A 6,000-nucleotide genomic window follows, 5' to 3' on the forward strand; every position below is an offset into this window, starting at 1 on the left:
GCACGTTCTGTTACATGCAACAACTGTGGTAAAGCGGGTCATTTTGCCAAAGTCTGTAGATCCAAAGCTAAGGCTTATGATAGTACTACCGCCACACTGTATAATCCCACTCTGCTCACACTTGCTGCCACTTTTCCAAAGAATCTTTCACATGCAGCTATAGACATCACTGTCAATGGTCATTCATTGAAGGCACTAATTGACTCATGCAGTTCGGATAGCTTCATAAGTGAGAAAGTGGCACATAAATTAAAGCTGACAGTAGTTCCGGCAAGCAAGGAGATTTCAATGGCGTCAGCATCTTTAAATACTAGCTCCCCAGGGTATGTTACAGTAGACTTGGGTCATGTTGATCAAAATTACTCATGTGTTCAGCTAGGAGTCTTAAAGGATTTATGTTGTGATGTGATCTTGGGTCATGATTTTCAAAAACAACACAAGAGTGTAACTTTTCAGTATGGGGGAAATAAGCCAAGTTTAAGGGTAACTAGTAACTGTGCATTGGCAACAGCTGATATCGAGGAGCCTTCACTGTTTCCGAACTTGCCTCAACAATGTAAACCAATTACAGTTAAATCCAGACACTATTGTAAAGATGACCAGTTATTTATAAATGACCAGATATCACGCTTGCTGTCTGAAGGCGTCATTGAGCCAAGCATATCCCCATGGAGAGCACAGGTCGTAGTTGTGAAAGATCCACTTGACAGGCACAAAAGAGACTTTGTATTGATTATTCTCAAACCATCAACCAATACACAGAACTAGATGCATATCCCCTCCCGAGGATAGAGGACATGGTACATAATCTTGCAAAATACAAGGTGTTTTCTACGTTTGACTTGAAGAGTGCATACCACCAAATCAGCATTAAAGAGAGTGAGAGGAAGTATACTGCTTTTGAGGGTGTAGGAAAACTGTATCAGTTTTGTAGGGTTCCATTTGGTGTCACTAATGGAGTAGCTGTATTTCAGAGAGCTATGGATAAATTAGTTGAAGATGAGGATCTTAAAGATACTTTCCCATATCTCGATAATATTACTGTAGCTGGATCAACTCAGGATGAGCATGATGAAAATGTTAAGAAGTTCTTGGAGGTTGTTCGAAAACGCAAGCTCACCCTCAATGAATCTAAATCAGTTATGTCTGTGCCTATAATCAATGTTCTCGGGTATTGTGTTGGTGATAATGTCATAAAGCCTGATCCTGACAGATTACGTCCCCTTCAAGAATTACCACCTCCTACCAATATGGGGTCTTTGCGAAGAGTTCAAGGGTTGTTTGCATATTATGCTAAATGGATCCCTGGCTTCTCTGATAAAATCCAACCTTTGATAAACACAAAAACTTTTCCGCTGAGTGAATCAGCACTAACTGCCTTTAACTCCTTGAAAAAGCAGCTTATAGATGCTTCTCTAAGATCTGTGGATGAGAGCCTTCCTTTTGTTGTGGAGTGTGATGCTTCGGAGGTCGCTATCTCAGCAGTCTTACACCAGGGTGGCCGGCCAGTAGCTTTTATGTCAAGAACGCTTCAGGGTAGTGAGCTGCATTATCCTGCTGTAGAAAAGGAGGCTACAGCTATTATTGAAGCAGTTCGCATGTGGAGTCATTTCTTAGCTAGACGACATTTTACTCTGATTACTGATCAGCGCTCTGTGATGTTCATGTTAGACAACAGAAAGCGAACCAAGATAAAGAATAACAAGATACAAGAGTGGAGGCTGGAGCTGGCATCAGTCAGTTATACAATACAGTATCGTCCTGGGAAACAGAATGTTGCGCCGGATACCTTGACTCGTGCATACTGTTGTTCTGTTTCTTCAATGTCGAATCTCACTGACATCCATGAGAATCTTTGCCACCCTGGGGTAACTCGGCTTTTGCATTTTGTGCGGTCTAAGAACCTTCCCTTCTCAACAGATGATGTGAAAAAGGTGTGTGCTACTTGTAAGGTCTGTGTACAGCAAAAACCACAATTCCATCGTTCAGCACAAGGGGTCCTCATTAAAGCCACACAGCCGATGGAACGCCTTAGCATTGACTTCAAAGGACCTTTGCCTTCCACCACAAACAATAAGTACATACTTACATTTGTTGACGAATACTCACGTTTTCCTTTTGCACTTCCTTGTCCAAATATGCATTCAAAAACAGTAATCAAATGTCTTGAGTCTATCTTCAGTCTTTGTGGAATGCCAAGTTTTATTCATTCAGATCAAGGTCCTTCTTTTATTTCTCAAGAACTGAAGCTGTACCTTTCTCAGAAAGGGGTAGCAACAAGCAAAACAACACCTTATCACCCAATGGGTAATGGCCAGGTTGAGAGGTACAACGGAATTATTTGGAAAGCTGTTTGTTTAACACTTGCATCTCATGGTTTGAGGAATCAACACTGGGAGATGGTGCTTCCTGAGGTTTTGCATTCAATAAGATCACTCTTATGTACTGCAACTAATGAGACCCCACATGAGCGTTTCTTCAGGTTTCAACGACGTTCTAGTTTTGGAAATGGATTACCATCATGGCTTTTGACCCTGGACAAGTGTTATTGCGACGGCATGTTAGGTCTAGCAAACACGAACCATTAACTGATCAGGTAGAACTTGTTGATGTGAACCCAATGTATGCAAGTGTCAAATATCCAGATGGCCGCGAGTCAACCGTGTCTATCCGTGACTTAGCTCCAAGTCCTGAGAGTCCGACGACTCCTGTGCACCAGGATGAAGCACAAGGAAATATAGAGACCCCAGGTTCACCCAAAACCCAAGGTGTACAACCCCATAATAATCATGATTCCCATTCACCCACTGGGCCCATTGAGTTAAGGAGGTCGACTCGTGTGTCGAAGCCCCCCGATCGTTACGGATGGGATTAAACCTGATATGTTCGGATATCTACCTGGAACTCATTTTGTTAATGTTGAATTTTTCTAGGAGGGGGGAATGTGGTAATTATTGTACATTGGCAACACTGATTGGCGTTACTGTTTTCACGTTTGGTAGCACTGTGTATCGTCAGTCACAATGGTACCACAGGCCAGTGTAGACCCAGCTGTTTCCTTCTGTTAATGTGTGAGTTTGTGTGTGTATTTATGTTGTTTTGTCCTGTTATGTACTGTGTTCGTGCTGTGTTGCATGATTGTCATCAATTGTTTATATTGAGTTAATGTGTTGTGTAATTGTCGGTAGTTATTTTTGTCTGTATCTGTTACAGATATGAGAGCCTGGTATTTTGTTGAATAAAGCTTGGAGTTGCCACCAAGCGTTTCAGTCTCATTACACGCTGTTAACCGCGAATTTGAGGCAAAATACTTATCATGACAGGGTTTAAAAGTTTCTACAGCGTTGCAGTCTACCACGTCTCGAAAAGGGGAGAGAGAGAGAGAGAGAGAGAGAGAGAGAGAGAGAGAGAGAGAGAGAGAGAGAGAGAGAGAGTGTTTGTGTGTGTGTGGAATGCATCTCAGACGTATGTCAAATCTATATAAAAAATTATTTCCAAAACATTCTTAATCAATAAGTAATCGATAATCGATGAAGCACAATGCTGACCTATTCTTCAGGTGATGAACACTGCCATAACCTACATCATCGTGGTGATGCAGTTTTACTACACAAACAAGGATGCGTGCACTGGACAGTAACTACGACTTGCACTGGACAGTAACTACGAAGGGTTCCCAGGGCGTCCTCTTAACATCGTCGACACCATAAGTCATAAGGGACCATCAAGCAGACCGTAAACAGACGCCACCAACACTAGGAACTAACCCGCACCTCCCCCCCCTTCCTTTCTCTCTCTCTCTCTCTCTCTCTCTCTCTCTCTCTCTCTCTCTCTCTCTCTCTCTCTCTCTCTCTCTCTCTCTCTCTCTCTCTCTCTCTTCTATTAAAACATTTTAATTTTAAAGCTTAAATTTTACATAGAATATAAAACTATTAAAAGCCAATGTACAGTTGTTACCTACATGCACCAAAAAAATAAATAAATAAAATAAATAAATAAGTAAATAAATAAAAAAGTAAAATAAAATTAAATGTACTACACATATTAGACACTCAAAAAAAAAAAAAGCACACTAACATTAATAAACAAACAATAAACACTGGATATATGGACGTTGTGGCAGTATATGAGTCTATGATTGTCAGTCTACGCACAGTCACTATTCTTTGTGCTTAAATATATTGACGAAGACACAGGATATGATTCCATCACCCCCTAAAACCAACATGTAGGGAGGGAGGCTGCAGGACAACCAAGGACTCAGCGGAGGATGTAGCCCCTCGTGCCAGAGCTACCAACAAGACAGTAAATGTAATTTCAAGCGTTTCAGTGTTATTATATTATTCCTAAGGCAGCTTCATTGGAGTCTGGTATCCTGCACAGTGTTAGAGAGCCTCTCATTTATTTGCTCAGTTCACTTCTCAAATACTATGTACCTAGTCCAAAAATTATTAATAAAACTTTTTTTTCTCTTTTCATGAAAAGAAATAATATCTTACATGGCATTACACACTCAGTTTTAGCTATTGTGCGTGAAAAAGAAAGTTAACGGTTTCAGGAGTTACAGTACTACATACAAAGGAAAGTGCTGCGTGACGAATATTTACGAAATAACGAAATGCCTGGAAAAATCAATGTGACAAGCAATTTTTGTATGTCATTTAAAGCACGCCGAGTCTAACTTGGTTATTTGCTCCGACTGCATAGTCAATAAGGATATAAACCATTTCATTCTTTCCTACATATGATGGTGTGATCAGATTACAGGTAAAACACGATATATGAGAGCTATGAAATTATTTCCGTCGACATCTAGCAACAGCTCTCGTAGACCGGGAAACTAAGGACGGGTCACACTGAGCAGAGACAAGTGTAGCAAGGAGAGACAGCTGTCCGCTTCACTTCAGTTGTTTCTGATATTCGATTATCTGCGTTCTCTCATTCTTACATCGTGTCTGTTATTTACACTCATTCAGCTTGTATTGAAAAAAATATGAGTGATAAAGACAAAAACCACATGTACTGTACAGCTGAGGAGAAGCCAGGAATAAATACCTCATTATGGATTAGTAGGATGACAAGCGTGTTCTTTGCCCGTTTTCTTCCCTCGGATACACGCACAAACACGGAGAGAGAGAGAGAGAGAGAGAGAGAGAGAGAGAGAGAGAGAGAGAGAGAGAGAGAGAGAGAGAGAGAGAGAGAGAGAGAGAGAGAGAGAGAGATCGGTGAACAATCAAGATCTCGTGATGTCATCAGAAACATTAAGGTCAAATAATAATATTCATGTACATATATATTTTGACTCCGACACGTCAACACCCTTACCTCTCCATTACAAACTGTGTGTGTGTGTGTGTGTGTGTGTGTGTGTGTGTGTGTGTTTGTGCGCACGCGCGCGCGCGTGCGTGCGCGTGCGCTGCGGGTGAGTGTATTGGCAGCTAAGTGACCTTACTTAGTATTTCAGTTTACTGGCCGTGTTAGCAAGAAGTGGTACATTTATTGATCGGCAGGGAAGTGTGAACAAGTAGTAAAGCTTGAGCGTCCAAGGTAGCAGCAGAGTTCCCGTTTACCGTGAATAAATCTTCGAAAAGTGAATAGATTCATTGCTCGTTTTCAACTTGAGAAGGTAACCACTCACTCTATTCACACATTTTCTCCTAGACTTTTCCAGTTTCTGTCTATTAACATTAATGTTATCTATAGTTTTTAACTCGAGCTTTAATCGAAGATTTTTAAGAACCTTTCTGTTCACGGTTCATCCTTTTTTTTTCCAATAATGATCAAATCCCTCAGGAATATGAAGGAAGCTTGGTCGGATGGCGGCGGTATCAGCGGCAGCACTAGCGAGAAGAAGGTGGAAGTGTTGGTGAAGGCTGTGGTGTGGATGGGAGTCCTGATAGGTATCCTTCCCCCTTCTAGCGTCCCCGGATGCAGATGCCTCTCCCTAAGAGACCTTGTCGCTTTCATCACGGCCTGCTTCTGCGCCATCGGCCCTCCCTC

At 41.5% G+C, this 6,000-nt stretch overlaps 1 protein-coding gene and 1 long non-coding RNA gene across 3 annotated transcripts in view; one reads left to right on the forward strand and one right to left on the reverse strand.

The window, feature by feature from the left end:
* LOC135099436 (uncharacterized) overlaps positions 1 to 6,000 on the reverse strand; it is a 106,001-nt gene that overhangs the window by 22,824 nt on the left and 77,177 nt on the right. The gene's annotated exons all lie outside the window — the stretch shown is intronic.
* The window catches only part of LOC135099444 (uncharacterized), a 2,096-nt gene continuing 69 nt past the window's right edge, over positions 3,974 to 6,000 (forward strand). The window contains exons 1-2 of the long non-coding RNA XR_010267974.1: positions 3,974 to 5,626; positions 5,794 to 6,000. The exon at positions 5,794 to 6,000 is cut by the window's right edge and continues 69 nt beyond it. This is a non-coding gene — a long non-coding RNA (uncharacterized LOC135099444). The remainder of the gene's footprint in view (positions 5,627 to 5,793) is intronic.

This window comes from Scylla paramamosain, chromosome 4 (genome assembly GCF_035594125.1).
Source record: "Scylla paramamosain isolate STU-SP2022 chromosome 4, ASM3559412v1, whole genome shotgun sequence".
NCBI lineage: Eukaryota > Metazoa > Arthropoda > Malacostraca > Decapoda > Portunidae > Scylla > Scylla paramamosain.